The sequence below is a fragment of the Vespula vulgaris genome, chromosome 7 (genome assembly GCF_905475345.1).
Source record: "Vespula vulgaris chromosome 7, iyVesVulg1.1, whole genome shotgun sequence".
Classification (NCBI taxonomy): domain Eukaryota; kingdom Metazoa; phylum Arthropoda; class Insecta; order Hymenoptera; family Vespidae; genus Vespula; species Vespula vulgaris.
In genome coordinates, this window is record NC_066592.1 from 7,914,521 (window position 1) to 7,936,921 (window position 22,401).

A 22,401-nucleotide genomic window follows, 5' to 3' on the forward strand; every position below is an offset into this window, starting at 1 on the left:
CTGTAGTAGTTTTCTTTCCCTTAAAGTGAATAGTAAGGCCAACGATATCTTGGACAAACTTCGCGTCTGGCACATAAGAAACTCGTTTCACTTACTTACACGTAATAAGCCTTGTTACTTGCTACCGGTAAGTTCTAGGTATATGGGGGGTTGCAGTTCTCTAGGGACAAAGAGGGAAGATCTGAAGAGAGTGGAGAAGAGAGGGTAGTGAATGAGCGATGTTGGTGTTGGTAGTAATGTTAGTGGTGGTAGTGGTAGTGGTAGTGGTAATGGTGATAGTGCTGCTGTTGCTGCTGCTGCTTCTACTGGTGCTTGCTGGAGGAGAACTGGGAGAGGTAGATCGTCGTTAACGTATACCGCTGGATCAACAAGAGCGACATCCGGCTTACGACGATTACGGCTGACGCTGCTCTTTTCCATTCTCTCTTTCTCGGCAAATATACTGGCACGCTCTGCAAAGACCAATCCCCTTACCTCCTTTTTTCACGTCTCTCTTTCTTTTTCTATCTTTTTCTTTTTTTTTCGTATCCTTCCTTTTCCTCATTCTCCTCATCTTTATTCTTCTCCTCCTCCTGCTCCTGATTCTCCTCCTCATCCACCTCTTTACTTGCTTCTTCTCTTTTCTTCAGATCCAACCTATTCTGGCCTACGCCAATCCCACCTCATCCCACCTGACCCGACCCAAGTCGACCTCATACACCCCTCTCGTTCCTCGTGTTGTTTTTCTTTTCTTACATATATATATGTATGTATATATGTATGTATGTATGTATGTATGTATGTATGTATGTATGTATGTATGTTCTTCATCAACCAAAAAGATCTTTACGAGATGCGAGAATTAAGAATAGATATAAAGCCTGACAATTTCTTCGTATTTCATATATAATCTTCGCCTGAGTCTCGGTTCTAGTAGCCCTCCCAACCCCTTCGAACACTACTCCATTACTCGGCTTTCTCAAATGTGTCTACCAGATTTTCTCCTCTTAATTATTTCGAACGTCGAGGCCAGGAACAAACGTGTCACGGTTTTGAACGGAAGCTGACCCGCTGTGGCGTTCGTTTACTGAGAGAGAGAAAAAGAGATTGAGAGAGAGAGAGAGAGAGAGAGAGAGAGAAAGAGAGCGAGAGAGAAGGATAGAAAGAGAGTGAGAAAACGAAAGAAGGAGGGAGTGAGATAGGGATGAGCTCTGTCCTCCATCTTCCGAAATAACGAGAAATATCGATTTGCCGAGGAGCACAAAAGAAGAGCGGCGCGCCTTCCAGGCACACGTGCTGTGTGCAGTCCCCGGTGTGCATCCTATGCACCTTTTGTCAGAGCTGCCTGTGGTGAGAAGAGGGATGAGGAAAGAAAGACAGGGAGGGAAAAATAGAGAGAGAGAGAAAGAGAGAGAGAGAGAGAGAGAGAGACAGAGAATGAAAGGGTAGAGCATGAAAGATTTTTTTCTTTCTTCCTTCTCTCTCCCTTCTTCTTTCTCCCTCTCTCTCTTTTTTTTCTCTCTCCATTTCTCTCACACGTACATACAAAGGACAGACAGACGAGCAGACAGATAGACAGATAGACAGACATACACGCGCATAAGTATATATATTTTCTCTTTTTCTTGATAAGAAGATGCTGATGCTCCTGGTTACCGTTGGTTTACTTTATTCGATCGTTAAGCAAACGGGAAATATTTCTTTACGTAACGAGCGCCATGCTAAATCAAGAAACGACGTTCTCCTTTGATCGTTTCTGTTTCACTGAAAAACCACGACTGGTCTCTTCCCTTATATTCTTCTTCTTCACCTTCTTCTTTTTCTCCTCCTCCTTCTTCTTCTTCTTCTTCTTTTATGTGTTCTTCTTTTTTCCTTCTTTTCTTTTTGGTTTCGTTTGTTTTCTCTCTCTTTTCCATTTCCCTTTAGTCTTCCTTTTTTCCCTTTTTTGTCGTCATCCCTCATTCTCTATCTATCTCTTCCTTCGTTAGTTTCCTCGATGGAAGTACGAACTACGGAAGTTTTCTTGTCGTTACAGTGGCAACGACCAACTCTACGAATGTTTCCATGTTTCTCTTTCACCTCTTTCTCTTTCTCTCTCTCTCTCTCTCTCTCTCTCTCTTCTCTTTCTCTCTTTCTCTTTTCTCTTTCTCCCTTCGAACATCAAATTAACGATTGCTCGACAGAATTGAATTTAATGTTTTAAATTCGATATTTCGATCGTTTGGAAACACTTGTTCAACAAAGTTTTACTATTTTGTTCGTTTATTCGTTGCACTAATGAAAATATATTTATGTTTACGTACGTATTATGTACGTACGTAACGATACCGCAGTAAGAAAGTTTTCAAAGGGAGAAGTTGCCGGCGCACGTAGAAGGAAAATGGCCGATCGCGTGAACTAGATAACACGGAGCTTACACCTATCAGAGTGAAGCACATTGGAGAGAATCTGATTAAGTAATAAGGTACGGTCAATAGAGTCGTGTGAAAGTTTACACGGAAACGAAGTCACCGCGATAGCTTATCTCGATTGCGGAGGACAAACGTTAAAACGATTACGTTAGTATGGTAGGAAGTCGATTATCTGAACGTCGATTAATGGATTAAGGGCCAATTGTGCGAGTAACAGACGTTGAGAATGAGAAAGAGGGAGAGAGAGAGAGAGAGAAAGAGAGAAAACGAGAATGAAAGAGAGAGAGAGAGAGAGATGAAGAGAAAACGTGATGGGAAATTGTAGATGAAGGTAAATCGTCCATTCGCTTCCATCTACCCGGTTTACGGCAAATGAAATTGTAAATAATTTCATAAGTAATTATTTTATTAAATACGATCGTGTTGAGCATATTAATTTAGTCAATAAATAATATCATTACTTTCAATATTTTATATCTAAATAAACGAAACGAGTAAGTACTTAGTTACTTACTTACTTATATACTTCTTTTACTTTTTATTTGAAAATATATTTTTTTGAAAATGTCGACATTACTTATCGATCCGATACTATCCGATACTATACTGTCACATTGTATATATATTATTATTTATAAAGGATATAATGCACTGTTTATATCTAATATTTATATATAAAATATTGAAAAATTAGGACACTGATCATACGGCTAGTCCCGATAATAATTATTAAATGTAACACGCGTTTACAGCTGTTTGACGAAAATCGAAACAACGCGACTAAAAAAACTTTAGTTTTTAAAAAAGAATACATTCCCGCATATCTATGTACGAACTATCTATCGGTCACTTGGCTACAGACAATATTGACCGACATGAAATAAAAAGAGAAAAAACGAAAAAAAAAAAGAGAAAGGAAGAAAGGAACATACAAACAAACAAAAAAATGAACGAACAAAAACAAAAAGGAAAAAAATCGAAAAACAATATACACAAATAGTAACATATATACATACATACGTGTTCGTGACGATCCTTGGATTGTCAATAATATTCGTACACGTTTGCAAGAATTTCAAGAACTCACATTCGACCCAGTCCTGTCCAATCGTATATTTTTTTTTCTTTCTTCTTTTTTAACGTTCGTTTCGCCTGGCAATGGTAGAATTCACGCGCAAACCAATTCTCTCTCTCTCTCTCTCTCTCTCTCTCTCTCTCTCTCTCTCTCTCTCTCTGTTTCTCTTTTTCTCACACTTGAAACCATTTTAAAGAAAAAATCCGGATATGGATCGATGAGTATACCGTGTGGTAAGTCGAGCTAAAAATTCATCCACGTAATTGGTATAGCTGCGTTCGAAAAAGGAGAACACTTGTAAATATGAGCACCTCTTCACTGGAATCCCAGTTTTCTCTCTCTCTCTCTCTCTCTCTCTCTCTCTTTTTCTTTCTCTCTCTTTCTCTCTCCGTCACCATCCATGCGCTGGTCAATTCGATTAAAATCAGGTCGAGGATAGCAACCAGCCTATTTCTCGAACAGCCCCTTCGTTTGATATCGAAATATGCGAAATCGAAAAAGAAAAAGAAATAAAAAAAAAAGAGATAATACCCTTATCTCATCCTTAACAAAGCTCCTTCGTGTAAGATTCAATCGAAGATATTTTCATTTTTTATTTCTTCAATATTCGTTAAAAAGTTATTATACTTTTTAAAACGAATACACGATTTAATACGATGTATTTATCGTATTGGATGATGATCCCATAATGGCAAATCGAGACAAAATAGTAGACATATAGATACGTAGATGTATATATACATAAATACATATAATATCATATCTATGTATATAAATATATACATAGATTGTACACATACATAGATATATACGTGCATTGTGTATATACTTAGATATATACATACATAAATAAATACAATGTATCTAGATATATATATATACATTGTATACATCTACGTATGTATATATCTACATATTATACATACGTACATAGGTATAACGTCATCTCACGAGTATTAAATCTCATCGCAGTGAATCGAGCGCGAACCTAGTGCGATCTTTCATAAAAATGCCAACGAAATCGTAACGGTGCTGTACTAACGGTGGTGATTTCGCTCGGTTAGCAAGGCGTAAACAAAATTTCCGCAACAAGATACGATGTGTAAACGAGACCGGGGCTAACGTACGCGAACGAACGAACGTAGGAACGAACGAACGAACGTACGAACGAACGAACGAACGAACGAACGAACGAGCGAACGAACGAGCTAGCGAACTAGCGGTGATTATCGGTTTTTCGTTAAATTTACGTACAAAGGAAGCGACAACGTTGCGTTTAACGATGCGATATTAAAGCGCATTCGATGCCTACTGTTCTTTTCGTTTCACGATTGCCTTTCACCGGAAAGGATGACGAGCCGCAAAAAAGCATGGCGCAAAGAGTATGGGGTTGGGTATCGAGCTGAAAAAAGAGAGGGTGGGTGGGAGGGAGGGAGGGATGGATGCTAGAGATGGAATAGAAACCCGGTGTGAAAAAGCTCACGTATTACGTACGTGGAAAAAAGAAAAAGGAAAAAAATGAAAAAGGAAAAAGGAAAGACAAGAGAAAAGCAGAGGCCATCTTTTGTGCTGGATGATACGCGATGATGCGTCGGCCATTTTATGTTTTTTTTTGTTTTGTTCTTCTCTTTTTTTTGTTTATCTCTTTTTGTTTTTTTGTTTTTTGCTTTTTTGCTTTTTCCCGTTTCTTTTTTCTTTTTTCCTTTGCGCTTAGTTTTCTTCTCTCTTCCCTTCTCTTCTCTTGTCTTTTTTGACCCTATTTTTTTTTCGTCCTACGTCCGTTTATCCTTCCAACGTTGCTCTGACTCCCTTTTTTTTTTCTTCTTCTTCTTCTTTTTTATTTTTCTCTTTTCTTTTTTCTTTTCTTTTTTTTTGTACATGCAACATTGTGTTTCCGACCGAAGCAAAATATCCTCGTAATTTTGCAGACGGATTAGACAGTGGCGCAGGGGCCGCGTACAAAAATCGTCGAGCTTACATATTTACTTTCTAACGCAAGAGGAGAAACGTGATTTTTCGCTAACGGAAGAGTACGTTCGTTCGTTCATTTCTTTTTTTAATCCTTCTTCTATCTTTTTTCTTTTTTTTTTATCCTTCTTACGCCAGTATCATAAATTAGAAGGGGGAAAAAAATAAATACATATACATATATGACCCACGAATGCGAACGGAAGACAACATATTTTCTTTTTTAGTTTTATTTTCTTTTACGGTTGTTATTGTTGTTATCGTTATTGTTCTTATTACTGTTATTGTTGTTGTTGTTGTTGTTGTTGTTGTTGTTATTGTTCCCTTTTTTCTTCAGCCGGCAAAATAATAGTCTCGCGTTTCGTAAATAACAATAGCTATACGATATGTAGTTGCTTCAACGAAGAGGTACGACATGTTGAAAAGGAATACAAGTTTTGAAAACTATCGGAACGCTTGTTTCTCCTCGAACGATCTTTCCAACAACTATCTATTCGTGAAGAAAAGTAACCATAGCTACGCCTCGCGAGGGGCTTCTCAACGAATGGCTCCTAGAAAATGAGAAAATGGTAGAATGTACGGGGAAGTAGGATGGGTCTGTAAAAACAACATTAATTCGGTTTCCCGATAATATCAAGGAACTGAGAAAACTTCAATAACTTAACACGCAAGGTTACGCGTTGAGTAAATTTTCAAACCGCAGAACTTTCCGTCAAAGATTTTATCGAGAAAATTTTCAACTTCGATCTGAGTTAATTTTTTCTTTTTTCCTTCTTTCTTTTATCTCTTTTTCTTTTTTATTTTTAATTCAGCAGACTCGAGATTTCTCTTCTTCTCTTTGAAAAGTGTACCGATCATGATTCGATAAATTCTTTCGTTTTCTTTCTCTCTCTCTCTCTCTCTCTCTCTCTCTCTCTCTCTTTCTTTTTATGTCACTCTCTCTCACTTTTTAAACTCAATCTTCTTTAAGAACAGTAAGTGAGTAAAAAAAAAATAGAGAAAGGAGTGAGAAATTCAATATAAAGCGATCGATCTTTCATCAGATCGACGAATTCGATTCTAAAGTGAAAATTGGAACATAACGCACACGACGTACTTATCTATCTAATTTTCTCTCGAATCGTGAACAAAATTTCGTCGAAGTAAATCCAACGTGTTGGCACCGTGCGTCAAACCGATTATCGATAATCCAGCTGCTAATTATCGTCCGGCACAACATTTTTCTCAATTTATCTCGCGAAGACAGCATCCCGTTCGGGAACAATCGACATACATACATACATACATATAGATAATACATTCACAGATAGATATATAGAACAACGACACATACAAAACTCGATCACTTTTATTCGTTGGAGAAAATTGAAAAAGCAGAACACGTCATTAAAAAAGTGACACAAAAAGTGCTATTACAATAAACTGGCATACATCCATTTAGAGAAAGAAATATATTTGGAATTTACCGACGATCATCAATATTTCCAAGCAACCAATTTCCAATCGATCACGTTACATAGTTCTCCTTATACATATATACACTCAATGTATATATATATATATATATATATATATATATATATACATATATATATATACATATATTATATATATATATATACATATAGATGATGGTATATAATACATGTAGGATCGATCATCGATATATCCTGCGATCTGGCATCTGTTGGAGAGTTGACGACACGGAGGATGAAGAACCGAGTATGTGTGTATAATAAAGAACGAGAGAGAGAGAGAGAGAGAGAGCGTTTACAAAATTCGATCGGTCGGCCACCAAATTCAGCCAGGTCATAATGCAGTCGTCACGCGTCTGGGATTAATACGCGCACGGTGCATTTATTCAGGCGCGTTCGAAGCTTGGCGAAGAGTGGGAAGAGAGGAGGAGAGAGAGTTGGTTCGGGTGGTAGCTGACAGGGAAGGGGTTGTTTGTCTGTCGGAGGGAGTTAGAGCAGGCAGCGTGGAATTTACAAGCAAACCCTGTCGATACGATGGCTGCACCGGTTGGTTCGCTCTTCCAAACAAAACCCACAAGCCGTATGAGAGATCGATGATATCAACGAGACCATCCGTGACAGCAACGAACACGTATAGGTCTTCGTTCTCTATGATGATGAACAGAGATAGAGAGATAGACAGAAAGAGAGAGAGAGAGAGAGAGAGAGAGAGAGAGAGAGAGAGAGAAACATCTTAGAATCTCATCTCATTTACTTAGAGACTCCCTTCCGCAAAATTCCCAAGCTTCTCTGTGATCAACGTACTGAGAATCAAACATTTGTCCTTAGAATTTCTATTCGCATTCATCTAAAAGAGGGTTGACGATCTTTTCTATTCCGAGACAACGTCAATTTGTTGATCAAAAATTTCAAAGGACTATGATAACTCGCGTTTCGTTTTTTTTTTCTTTCTTCCCTCTCTTTCAACGTTCTCTATTACATTTCTTTTTTTCTTCAACAGAGCAGTTTAAAAATCCTCTAAGTATTTCCCGTCGCGATCGTATCTATTACGTTCCAGAGCTTTTTTCTGTTTCTTTTTCATTTACGTCTAAGAGACATGATATACATAAGATGATCTTTTTTACGGATAAACGTCGGATCAATTTTTCTATATCACCTTTTGTTCCAGTTATTTTCATAATTAACGGCAAGTTAATAGGAACGAAAATCGTAGAATATTGGATTTTAAATGGAAGACATGAAAAATCCATCGGAGCAAATCCATTCGACTGATAATTCCCTTTGGCAGACTGCGATATCTTCGTTATTCGTCTTCGTCGTTCAACATTTTTTCTTTTCTCTCTTTCTCTCTCTCTCTTTTTTCTTCTTCTAGCAGGAGAAGGGAAGTCGAGGGTAGAAACGTTGAATTTTGCCAGCGGACCAACGCGGAGAGCGCTCGCGCGTAAAAATACGACGGGGCATCGATTATCCGAATTAATGGGGCGCGCGAGTGTTGGCGAGGTAATCGATTTCTCGGTTAATAGAACGCGCCATTTTTTAACGCGTAACTTCGAAAGCCTTGGGGTGGTTTGCGGTAAAAAGGGAGGGAGGGTGATTGCGATGGTGATGGTAGTGGTGAGCTTGTGACGGCTGGCAAAACGAATTAACGGACGCACGAAATCGAGAAACTCGAAACTCGAAGGTCGAGTCTCAAACCCTTTCAAATAGCCCGTCATATTTCATTTCCTAAGGGACGTATCATTTCAGTTTTAAACAAGTTTTAATCATGTTATTTGGGAGAAAAAATTTCACGCTTCCTCTCGTCACTTTTATCACTGTGTATAACATATACATATGTAAGTAAATATATTATATATAATATGTAGATTTACGTTTACTGATGGTGAACAATTTTTCCCTGACGATCGTAATTTTTTATTTTTCCCTTCTTTTTTACATTCTTTTTAATTCCATTTTTTTATTACAGAATCTTGAAGAAACGTTACGAGAAAATTCTCACCCTTTTCTTTTACATTTCGTATTTTTCTTTCTTTTTTTTTTTTTTGCAAAGTCGTAACTCTATGAATATTCAAGAAAAAGAAAAAAAAATAGAATGTACTTTTTAGTTAGAACGTACGTAGCTCGTCTACAATGACGGAACAATGACGTCCCCTATATTTTTGGCGGGAAATTCAAGAACATTCGTTTAAGCGAACAGCAAGGAAACGAGAGAGAGAGAGAGAGAGAGAAAAAAAAGGTATGTCGGTGCAACGCGAGTCTTCGTCGAATATTCATTTACTTGCGTGCCCGTACCTCGTGTTACAATGGCGCCCATTAAAAAGCGCGATTGTTCGCGAAATTTGAGTTTTCGTTGGAACTGTTGTTGCCGTTGAGCTGCTAGCGTTGCTGTTGTTGTTGTCGTTGCTGTTACAGTCGCTGCTCTTTCGTTGATATTCGCTCGGATAATTCGCGCGAGCACGAAAATTAATGTACGATCGATTTTACGACGTTCATAAGACGACGGGCGAAATTTGAATGAAAGGAAATGATCTGTCGTTTAGTTGGAAAATATCGTTAATGCTTTTCTATCCTTTTGCTTTCCTCTCTCTCTTTTTTCTATTTTGTTTTGTTTTGTTTCTTACAGAAGAACGAAATAAATGAAAAGCTCACTCAAGACGTTACGTTTCTCCACGCCCCATCCCCAGGAAAATAATAATTTAAAAATGGTTCTAACTTTCGAAGAATTTAACGCGGAAAAGAAAAAAAGAAAAGAAAAAAAGTTACATGGCCGTTAACTTTCTTCATAGATCGGTATCGAATACGACCAGAATTTTTCAAAAGGTCGAGAAAATCTTATCCCGCTTACGTCGTCCAGTGCTTTCTAAAAGAAAAACAAAAACAAAAACAAAAACAAAAACGATAAAACTCTTAAGTAGAAACCACGATATCGTAATATCGAGCGGCATACTATAAAACTCTCTTTCTCTTTTTTCTCTTTCTCTTGATAAACAAAAGAGAGAGAGAGAGAGAGAGAGAGAAAGAAAGAGATTAATATTAGCAAGGCACTCGAACGCGTAAAGAGAGAAATCGCGCTGAAGATTGTCGACGTTCTTTTTGTACCGCCATCTTGGCAACTATACCGAGAGAACATTGCTCGCGTAGTGGGTAGTATCAGAAATTCTACGAACGCCTGTCGAAAAGAAATCTTTTGCTCTCTTTCTCTCTCTCTCTCTCTCTCTCTCTCTCTCTCTTTACATTTTTCTACCAACTTTCGATATACTTTTGTAGGATACAATAATATAAAAAGAATAAGAGAGAAAAAGAGAAAGAAAAAGAAATGGCGATCTTGCTCGTAAAAGGTACTACGGGGCGTACGGACTTTAACAAAAAGGAGCCAAGTATGGGGGATTTTGTACCGAGAATGGAACGTAAATCGCAAAGGTTCTATTAAGGATCAAAGCGAGCGCGTCCAGGGATCCGATTACTGAACCTACCCCTCTTCCTATCTTTCCTATCGTCGTTGTAGTCGTTCTTGTCGTCGTCGTCATCATCATCATAGTCGTAGTAGCCTAGTAGTGTAGTAATAGTAGTAGTAGTCGTTGTCGTCGTCATAGTCGTCGTTGTCATACTCGTCGTAGTCGCATCCTGTATTACAGAGCGAACCTTCGGGAACGTATTTTTCGCCAAGTCCATCAGAAAATCTGATTGGACGAAATACTCGATATTATTTCCCCTTTCTTTCCTCCCCTCTCTTCACCTTCTTCCATCCTCTTCTCCTCTCTCTCTCTCTCTCTCTCTCTCTCTCTCTTCCTCTTCCCGCCATTCGTTCCTTTTATTCCGGCATTGTGCGTTGAAAACGAGACGTTATTATCGAAAGAGATTTATATTATATTACTCTATTCGCAGACGTTATATCGACCTTAAATTATATCCCCTTTCTCCTTTCTTTCGTATCAAATCGTCATAAGTGAAACTCGACGGAAAGTAAGTAAATAAGTAAATAAAGTATGTAAGTGAATATGTTCGAATGCATCAAACTAAGTATTTACTTACGTTTCATGTAAATCATCATACGTATAGAAAGTCATTATTATCGTAACACGATTTACATCTTTTGCATCATCGTTTTTCCGTATACTTACTTACTACAAAATGTCTCTCCTCGTTAATTTTTCTCCCTGATTCCCGATATCTATATCTTAAACCGATTAAACCGGCGATTATCGACCTGTTAGATTATCGACTCCTCGCGCGTGAGAAACTTCTGTCTGTTATTCGAAAAACCTTTTTTTCCTCTCGCCATTACAGTGTCGTTCTCTAAATCTACCGTTCGAACTCGATACAATGGAGATGGAAAATCCATTTGTCCTCATGCGAGTTCGTGTTGGTTCATTCGCGAAATATTATTGCTTTACAATCCTGAGAATATATACATACATATACATTTATATATATATATATATATATATATATATATATATGTATATGTATGTATGTATAATGTATGTATGTATGTACGTACACGTTTATACACGGTCATGCATATGTCAGTGTGATATTCTCTCTACGTGGATTTCCATGAAATTCTCGTTACTCGGATGTACTCGCTTTCCCCTTTTGCTTTTCCACTGTTCTCGGTTATAAAACAGCAGAGAGATTTCGAGATTCCCTCTTGTGTATCGTGTAACGGATAATTTGCTTCGGCAAATCTATCCTCTGAAATTCGTATAGTCCATCCAGTTATTATTCCACGTTTTCTGTCATGCATAAGCATCCTATCCTAGAGTCTAATACATAGATACGTTCTCTCAAAGCGAGCTACGCCTCCAGGGCACGTTTATGCGAATTCTTATTATCATTATCATCGTAATAACGTTAGCCCGCAAGTAACGTCCTTTATGTTTGTTCTTACCAAATATTCGCCATCGTTTCAAAGCATAAGATAAAGAGAAAGAGGGAGAAAGAGAGAAAAAAAGAACGTGCATACGAATTAAACCGATCTAATATTAGTATGCTCGATAATATTTCATTTTTTCTTTTCTTTTCTTTTCTTTTCTTTTCTTTTTTCCTTTTATTTTTTTTCGTTCGTTAATTTCAATAACCCAAAGAGATTTCAAAAAGTGCATGCAATGTCAACCGCACCTAACCATCAATCTTACAAGGTCTTTCCTTCCTAAAGCGAATTTTAAATTTACCGAGAGATAAAAATGTTCTCAGAAACTGGTAAGAATAAGAGTTGGACGTTAACCCACGTTGACCGAAGTCGACATTAAAATGAATCATTAAAATCGTGGCATGGACTTTTCAAGAGAGTAGCTTACGGTAATGGTGGACACTCAATCATCCCCCCGATGCACCGTCAGATGGATAAGAAACGGAGAACTTTACTAGGTATCTCTTTCGAGTACACGGACTTCTCTAACCTGAAACGATCTATTATTTCTCGACATCTTTCGCGGAGAAAGAACTTTGCTATAACACTTTGATTACGTTCCGGGATAACGGGAGAGAGGGAGGGGGGAAGAGAAGAAAGAAAAAATAAAAGAATCGAAACGTTCAAAAGTTATTTCAAAAGTCATTCGATGGTTCGACTCACGATGAACCGTTCTTGTTGGTAAATTCGTAGATTTCACGGTACTTCCTCGTTTTATACGTCTTCTATATCGATTTTGATACAGCTTCCCGAAGACAGGAAAAGCTATTTACGGGATCATCTTACATGATCCTTATCAGTAACGAGGCAAGAAATTTCCTATAAGCGAACTCGCTCCTTTATTCGATAGATAGATACGAGGAAGTAAGTATAAGATTAAAATTGATGAAAAATTACGAAACGTATTATCGCATAAACGCAGAAACGCACACATCGTTATCGTATATTTATAAACATTTGCAAAAATGTTTACATTGCATAAATATTCATTTATACATTGTCTTAGCGAATTATTAGATAGATATGACGATAATATGATATAAATTCGATAATCCTAAAAGTAATATTACATTATCGTATTAAATTTGATAATCCTAAAAGTCATATTACATTATCACGAGTCAACAGGAGATACACTTATGTAATACTCCGATGTGAGTATCACCGAGGTTGGGTCGTAATCACTGCCAAAGAAAGGGGAAAAAGAAAATAAAGAAAAAAGAGAAAAAAATACAGAAAAAAAAAGAAAGAAAGAAAGAAAGAAAGAAAGAAAGAAAGAAAGAGCTCGTCTTACTCGTGGTGCGCGATGCCAGTAGAGGATAGGAAAGGAAAAGAAGTCGTAGATTAATCGGGGGATGTCTAACAATCGCCCTCTATTCTTCGCTCGCGAGCTACGCTCCGAACGAAGTTCCATCTCTACGAACGGAATGGAACTCCCTGAAGGAGGAAAGACGCGTTGGGTTGGGAATGGCTTGCTGAGGAGGAAAAGAGGAAAAGAGAACGAAGGGAACTAGGAGGGAAGAAAATGTGTGAGAAGGAGAAAGAATGAGAAAGAAAGAGGGAGAGAAAGAGAAAGAGAGAGAAATATAGAAAAAGAACGCAGCAGAAACTTGGGCTGGAGGCTGAGTAAAACACGTTGGAAAGAAGAAAGGAGAGGTAGAGAGTAATAAAAAGAGAAGAAAGAAAAGGAAAGAAAGAGAGAAAGAGGAAAAGAGAGAGAGAGAGAGAGAGAGAGAGAGGGAGAGGGAGAGAGAGAGAAAGGGATTCTGTTCCTGGCACGTAAACGTGGACGACGACGACAACGACGACGACGACGACGACGTAAGCAACGAAGATGCCTGCAAAAGCATAGATCGAAGTCTCTCAGTGAGGTCTGTTGTACACATACATAGAATCAAACATCATGTAGGTAGGTAGGTAGGTATATGTATATTCTAGCTGACTCCTTGAGCAAGAAGTTGAATCGCTTGTGGAATTCACATACCAACGTAACGTCTTTCCCTCCTTTACACGATGGTGATGTATGATGCGTGTAACTACGAGCATGTCTTTCCGATAGAAAGAAAATTACAAGAGACGTAGATAAGATCCGGACGATGTCAGCTAACGCTGACCAACTTAGTCTCTCTTGTTTGCTAGTCTTTCTCTCCGTTTCTCTCTCTATCTCTCTATCTCTCTTTCTCTTTTTTGGTCTATCTATCAATCTATCTTCATCTCTCCATTTCCTTTCCTCTTACCTATCGCATTCGTTTTCCTCAAAACAACGTTCAGATCGAATCGAAACGATGGCCGTTCGATCCTCGTTGATTCTTACTACGAACAAAGTTTGTTGCAACAAAAAATGAAAGAAATGAATCGATAATAAAGATATAATCACAGGGATGAATCCTCTTTTCTCTTCTATTTCTATTTTTTTGCTTTATATATATATATATATATATATATATATATATATAAAATATATATATATATAAAAGAAAATGATCTACCGAGAGAATTTTCACCTTTTTGAACTTCTTTTTTCTTTTTTCTTCTTTTTCTACACACACGATAAATTTTTCTCCGGTGGAAATTTTCGAGTTCCGTTAACTATGTTGAATTGATAAAAAAGAGAAAGAGAAAGAGAGAAAAAAAGAGAGAGAGAGAGAGAAAGAAAAAGAAAGAAATCGAATAATGAAAGGAAACACGATCGATAAGTACACCATGTCGAACGATGGAAACAGGTAAAAACTCGCCGACATGTCGTCGTTGAAATTTCGATTCCCGCGCGATTCGAATTTCTATTCTGAAAATAACATTTCTCTCGCTAGCTCGTTCTCTCTCTCTCTCTCTCTTTCTTTCTATCCATCCATCCATCCATCCATCCATCTATCTATCTATCTAGTAGTTTCCCGTGCATCGACATCGTCATACATATCCATCGTGTCCCTCTAGATTTCGGCCTGCTACCGTTTCACTTTGTCTTAGTGAATCTCACGAATCGAATGAGATCTGCCATTGGCGGATGCGAACAGTGTGGTGGCCTCGTCGAAAATCGTTTCTCGTCACGCTGCTCGGTCTCCCATTGACAGACCCTTTTCCCTTCCAGCTCGGAGACCCGAATAGTACTATCCTTTTCTCTTTCTCTTTTTCTTTCTCTCTCTCTCTCTCTTTCTGGTTGACGGTAGCCCGCGAGCAGAAGTCCATTCAATCTCACCGGCCAGAATATTCGGCATTCAGTGTGGCAATGCGTCTGGAATCCACCAAGGCTTCCATAGAAGGGTCTTCTCTTTTTCGTCTATCTATCTGTCTCTCTCTCTCTCTCTCTCTCTCTCTCTCTCTCTCTCTCTCTTTCTCTCTATCTATCTATCTATCTATCTATCTCTATCTATCTTTCTCTCTTCTCTTCTCCTCTCTTCCTGCCAGTTTCGTAGTGTGCACGAAGTAACACAGAGTATCCAGACCGTTCGCCCTGCTAGTGGTGCGTCCCGCGAAAAGGTTAGACGGAACCGGGAAGGGAAGAATGCCAGGAAAAAGTAGAAAGTGGAGAAAATAGTCGGGCACAATAAGGGTAGACGCAAATAGGAGAGAAAACTGGCTTTGCCAAAAATCTTTCGATAAAACTTTTTCAACCTCGTACAAGACAAGATCTTCCCTGACGAACTGGGAATCCTCCTTTGTTATTCGCGCGGGGACTTTAAAAACGTCGATGGGAATACGATCGTCGTTTCGTTTAACCAATTTATGAACTTTTCTTCGTTTTCTTTTTTCTTTTTTTTTTCTCTCTCTCTTCTTCTTCTCCTCCTTTCTTTCTTTTTTGTTTCATACGACTTATTCTCCAAACGATCTTTTCCGTGATATAAAACGTGATTTCATGAAGCCGTGGCGATAAATATATTAGAAATTAATATTATTTTCTTATTCTTTTCTCTCTCTCTCTCTCTCTCTCTCTCTCTCTCTTTTTCTTTCTCTCTCTTTTTTTTTTAACTAAAGTTAAAAAGTTTAAACTCGAGGTTAAAACAATAAGATTTAAATTCAACTGAAACAATAAGAAAAAAGTGATTAGTCGAGTATTAACTCATATATATGTACATACATACATACATACATATTTATTATTTTATTGCTTGTATGTATACAAATTTACATTCAAGCATACATACATACATATATATATATATATATATATATATATATATATATCAAACGAAGAAACGAGAAAAAGAGAGATATAAGGACGTAACAATTTGGACGATTCCCTCAGCGTGATGATAAATCGTTGAAGTGAGCAGCCGCCAAGGCGGTATATCAACGAGTACCGAAAGAGAGCAACGCTGAAGACGGTCTTTCTCGCGTGGGAAGAGTCCCAGGAAAAATAGAAAACGAGAAAAAGAGAAAAAGAGAAAGAGAAAAAGAAAAAGAAAAAGAAAAAGAAATAGATAGAAGGTAAGGAGATGGGTTCTCTTTTTCGAGGACAAGGAGAGCCTGTATTCGAGCCAAAAGCCGCAAAGTCGTTTAAGACTGCCAGTCAAATAACGATCGGCCTCTAGGATTCGCCTAATTTCGAACGGCAGCTCTTATAAATTACGCATTTCGATCAGCCGTTCATGGAATCGTCGTTTTCGTTCCTCGTTTATTGGAATCGGCAAAGAGTTTAAGGATTCGATCTAACGGTTCGATGTAAAAGTCGATTTCTTTCAAGGAATATGTTGTTACTCTTACGTTGACTTCGTTCGTTCTTTTTTATTTTTATTTCCTTTTTTCTGTCTTTCTTTTTTTCTTTTTTTCATTTTCTGTAACTTTCTAATAACAGTCGAGACTATTCGAGAAAATACTATACAGTATCGTTACTCTAACGATCTTACTCATGAATCTTTCGTGACAATTTTCTCTCTCTCTCTCTCTCTCTCTCTCTCTCTCTCTCTTATTGTATTTTGTAAATCAGTCTCGTTTCTCTTAATTTTTTTCTCTTTCTCTTTCTCTCTCTCTCTCTCTCTCCTCTAACAACTGTTCATCGTTTTTTAGTCGTCGTTCTAACAGAGTCACCACTCTTTTACTCTTCTTCTTTTTCTACTTCTTCTTCTTCTTCTTCTTCTTCTTTTACTACTTCTTCTTTTTCTACTTCTTTTTCTCCTCCTCCTCCACCTTCTTCTTCTTCTTCTTCTTCTACTTCTACTTCTTCTTTCTCCTTTTCGACCCGATTACGTCCCAATTTCGCATCGATGGAAACTCCAGTCGATCGAAGCTCGCATCCTCTCAATCTGCAGTCGATTTTCTTGTGCACCGACCCAATTTCCAGGCCGATTCGGGCAATTTAACCTGACTCTTCTCTCCTCTTCTCTTCTCTTCGTTCTCTAGACCTTATTCTCCTTCTCTCTCCCTTTCTCTATCTCTATCTCCTTCTCTTCTTCGTGTTGGATCGCCGGAAAGAGCACTTTTTCAAAGCTCCTCGCACGGCCCGCCTACTCTTCCTTCTATTCCTCTCGCGTCACGGTCAAAACCGATTTCGTAGGTTACAAGATGCCTCGTATATTCCTCTTCTTCTTTTTATTGTACGTGTATATTTTCTATACGTACAGGTAAGAGTAGTGGATGGTAGAATTAATGCGATGTTACAAAATTAACGTTCCCCGAACAAACTCTTCCTTCTTTGTTCCATTTTTGTTCACAATCAACGTCACGAGAAATTATAATTGGCAGAGATATCTTGTTTTAACTGTTTTTTTAATTTTATACATACATACATACATACATACATACATACATACATACATACACACACACATATATATATATATATATTATTTAAATTGGATATTAATCTTTTTCCATTATAATAATCGAACTCAATCGAGTACAAATTCATTCGTAATATTTTTCTCTCTATTAATTATAGGACCTTAGCAAATCTAATATTTTTCTTTCTTTCCTATTTTATTTTGTTTCGTTTCGTTTCGTATCGTATCGTTTCATTTCATTTCGTTTCGTTTCGTTTCGTTTTGTTTTGTTTCGTTTCCCTTTGTTTTTCATTCTGTTATTATTTAAGGTAACAAAAACTTCGTATCGATATTTCTAAATGGTTTAAACGAAATCACTTTGTAACGTTGTTTTACGACTATCACCCTGTATATAAAAGAACGTTTGTACGTGTCCATCGTATATGTGTTTCCCAATTGTATACGTATATATAAGTAGTACGTGTAGCTCGAGTAACTGGCTTCGACCGCGACGACAATGAGTTTGATTACGGACTCACGATTGTATCGACTGTAAAGCGAATTTGCTCTATTCCTCCCCATCCCTTCCCCTCCCCCTTCCCTTTCTCTCTCCCTTCTTCTTCCTTCTTCCTCCTCCTCCTCATCCTTCTTCCTTCTTCGTCCTCATCCTTCTTCCTTTCCCCTTCTACTTTCTCTTCTTTTTTCCTTTACCTTTCTTTGGCCCTTTTCCATGGGACTGATTCGTATGGTCTCCTAGGAGAACGCCTTGATTTTTGACGAAAGCCGAATAAAAAAGAAAAAAGCAACGGGAAAAAGAAACAGGAACGGGATCTCGAAAAGACCAAGTACGAACGCGTGATTGGCTTATTGTATACTACGACGACGTTCTCGTGCGAGTACGAATGAGAAGCTGCTTCTTATAGCAAAGGGAAGTAAAGGTCGCTTAACTAACACAACATATACGACCTTTCATCGAATTACGTTTCTAAGAGAAGAAAGGAAGATTTTGAATGTCGTGGAAGTAAACCTTTCGATGTTTTTATTTCTCGTTAGTCGTTCCTTATCTTTTTTTCTTTTATTTTAATTTCTCTTTTCTTTTCTTTTTTCGTTTGTTTTATATTTTTATCTCTCTCCTCTTCTTCTTGCTTATATATTTCTTTTTTTGTAAAGGACGAAAAGTGCAACGAATTTTTATCGTTTAGAAAGAGAAAGAGAAAGAAGAAACGAAAGAAAGGAAAAAATGAGAAGAAAAAAGATGCGGAAGGAAAAGTATGATGAAAACTGTTCTATATCTCCAAATCGTACATTCTTTTTTTTTTTTTTCTTTCTTTATTTGTTCTTTTCTCTCTCTCTCTCTCTCTCTCTCTCTCTCTCTCTCTCTCTCTTTCTCTCTTACTTGTGCGCGCGTGCGCTTTCTTTCTCTTTTTATCTCCATCTCTCTTTTTACGCCATAAAACCGCAACGTAGATAATTTAAAGCTCGATGAGTTAAAAAGGGAGAAGCTCTGGTAAAGCACTATTAACGTGAGGGAGATAGAAGAGAGAGAGAAAGTGAAAGAGAGAGAGAGAGAGAGAGAGAGAGACTGGCGAATACCAGATGGTGTGAGAATTAGAGTTACAAAAAAAGAGAAAGGAGAAAGAGAGAGAGAGAGAGATAGAGAGAGGGAAAATGAGAAAAAGAAATAGAAAACGAATATCCACCGCAAAGTTTTAAATTCGTGCAACGTCCGACTGAGCCGTCCCTACAATGGGCCGCAAAGTTTTATCTGAATATGACAGAAAATCCGGTCGCGGCTTATAAACATTTTTATATATGTACATATAACGCGTAGAAAATACTGGTGCTACGAACCGGCGCATTAATTAAACTTTATGCACGACGAACAAAAAATAAAAATGTACATATGTGTATATACATATATATTTATATGTATATATATATATATATATAAAATATATAAAATATAAATATATCTATATATATTTATATCTTGTATATATATATACTTATATATATGTGTGTATGTGTGTATATGTATATGTGAATATATATATATATATATATATATATATATATATATAAGTTTATAATCCGTGCATGCGGCGTCGCTTTTCCATCGTTTATTTTTTTTTTTTTCGGCGATCGCGCGCAATTTTCAACTATTAACGATTTTGCAATGGCGTGTATATCGTTGCGATGAAAATGAATTCTCGTTGGGCATTCGACGGCAATGAAAATCGTCGCAACATATTCAAATTATCCTTCGTTACACTCGTTTGCCGACTAAATGATTTTTTTTTTTTTTCTTTTTCTCTTTCCTTTTTTTTTTATTTTGCGGGAAGGATAAGAGATTATCGATTAATCACGTACACGCACACGCATACATAAACGTGTTTAATTTTCTTAAATATTTATCCATTCGATTTATTCGACTTTATGACAGATATTATATATATATCGCGACTGAAAAAACTCGATATCACTCCGTATTCGGATAATAATTTTGTAAAAAGTATTTGTTAAGCTGAACTTATATTAAAGTACGTATATAAGTTAAGCTTAAAAACGTATTTATATCTAAATATATATATAGACGTTTATCATTCCTTATTACACTCATTATCAAACGTATTGCCTATCATAAGGGAGTTAACAAAATGTTCTATTACATTTATACATAATCTATTACATTACACATAATACATAGAAAATAATTGAACGTTAACCTTTCGTCTTTCTTTTCTTTTCTTTTTTTTTGAATTTCTTACTTCCTACGCGCGAAAGAATATTTTTGTAAGCAAAGAAAAGAATATACCGAGAGAATATAACTTACTTTACGTATATTTCGTTTTGTTGTTTAAGTGTTTATTAAACTTTCCTATCTACCATACTATTTTCTTTCCTTTTCTACGTTTATTTTCTTTAAAGAAACATCTTTAGCTTAGATCCTAACGACTTAACGACGAAGAGTCATAACTCCGACGCTCGATCGGCCCCACGAGAACGTGAGTTTCCCAGAGCGCGTAATTTAAGTGACATTCATACTGACTCTCCAGTATTTACTCGCGAAGCGAGGCAGTTGCCCCTGTCCAAATTACCATATTCTACTTTCCGCTACACGTTCTCGCGGGTTTGGCCCAGATTCGCTTCCTCCAACTTAATAAACAGGGCCTTTAACGTCGCCCGTGCCGCGCTAGAGCACCTTCTTGCTTAAATCTTGTTGCGTTTTATCAGGCTTCCTCTTACCAGTGTTCGTCCAGAGAGATGTACACTATTATACATATATAGTACATATATATATATACATATTTACATATATATATACATGTATGTGTGTGTTTGTGTATGTATATATATATATATGTATGTACATATATACTGATATTAGTGTTCCACACATAAGCCAGACCCTGTTACGTGTGTTTACGTCTCTATATATAATATACGTTTCATTTATATAGAACCAGGTAGTAAACATATATAAAGGATGTTCTCTTATTCAACGTTACAACGTTACAATCTCGATCAACCAGCACTTTATTATTTATATATGCGTATATTATAATGAAAAACGAAAAGAAAGAAAAACTTTTGTTTTATTCGTATGAAACGAAACGAAACAAAAACGTCGTTATCGGCAAATCGGATTTGTATTATTTACATTCTCCTCGTTATTATAAAGTCAGGCTCTCTTCAATCACGTATAATAAATATAAAATAAGCGTGAAATATATATACACGCACATACACATATATATTTATATAAATAATTTTCTTTATAATTCCATCGAAATGTATCATAACCAAATTAAATAATACGGAGGAGTTTTAACGGGACTTTTTCTACTTGCATTCGTTACGAATTAATAATCATTATCTTTCGCTTTCAATTAACTCTATTATTATAATGTATAAAATTATAATGTATAGAATCACTAATGGATTTCACATGCTTAGAAAGAAGAAAGAAGAAAGAAAAAGAAATTAGATTCTATCAATATATATTCGTAAATATGATTAATTTGTTTTAGAATTATAAGACTTTCAAGTATGATCTTACAATTATAACTTATTGAGAATTATGATAATGTTTCCTGTTGTAACATTTCCTTAGACGAAATATTCGAAATGTCCACCTATTTCTTGAATACAACTCTGAACTCGTACCCGTCTCATTGAGTTACAAACACGATCCAAAATTCCTGGCTTATTACGTATTCAGATCGTTTCTTTGAAGCTTGTTAGATGTTGTTGGAGTTTTATGTATTGAGTATGTGTTATACATTATATTCTACTGTGTTAGTGAGACAATCTACTCAAATGAATGTATTCGCGTCAATGCATCTCATTTATGATTTTCCAGATGCATTGAGATCATACTTGGAAGTTTTATATAACTTAGATATTAACTATTTTTGAATTCATCTTGATAAGAACATATATAATATAATATAATATAATATATTTTTTTTTCTTTTATTTGTTTATTTTTCTTCTTCTTTTTCTCTACGTATGAGAAATCCATTGCTGAAATTATGCTATGTATTTTATTATATCATACAAACACACACACACACACACATACACTATTATATGCCCATTCGTTCTTTCTTCCTTCCTTTCTTTCTTTCTTTCTTTCTTTCTTTCATTTCTTTTTTTTCTAGCGTTTCTATTTCTTTTTGTTTTTCTTCCCTTCGCTTTAGCGATTCACAGAGCCAAGTCCGCGTCATGAATGATTGAACGCAAAGCGTAAGAGGGTGAACTGCAGCTTCTCTCCTCCTCGGAATAATAACATACGGGGTGAGAAGCATGAAAGAGGACGTACTTACACGTTTTCCCTGTCGAGCGAACGATATCACTGAAATTTTCTCTCAGAATTTCACCA

At 36.7% G+C, this 22,401-nt stretch overlaps 1 protein-coding gene across 2 annotated transcripts in view; it reads left to right on the top strand.

Annotated features, from left to right (window-relative positions):
• LOC127065422 (uncharacterized) overlaps positions 1-22,401 on the top strand; it is an 84,910-nt gene that overhangs the window by 45,715 nt on the left and 16,794 nt on the right. The window lies entirely within an intron of this gene.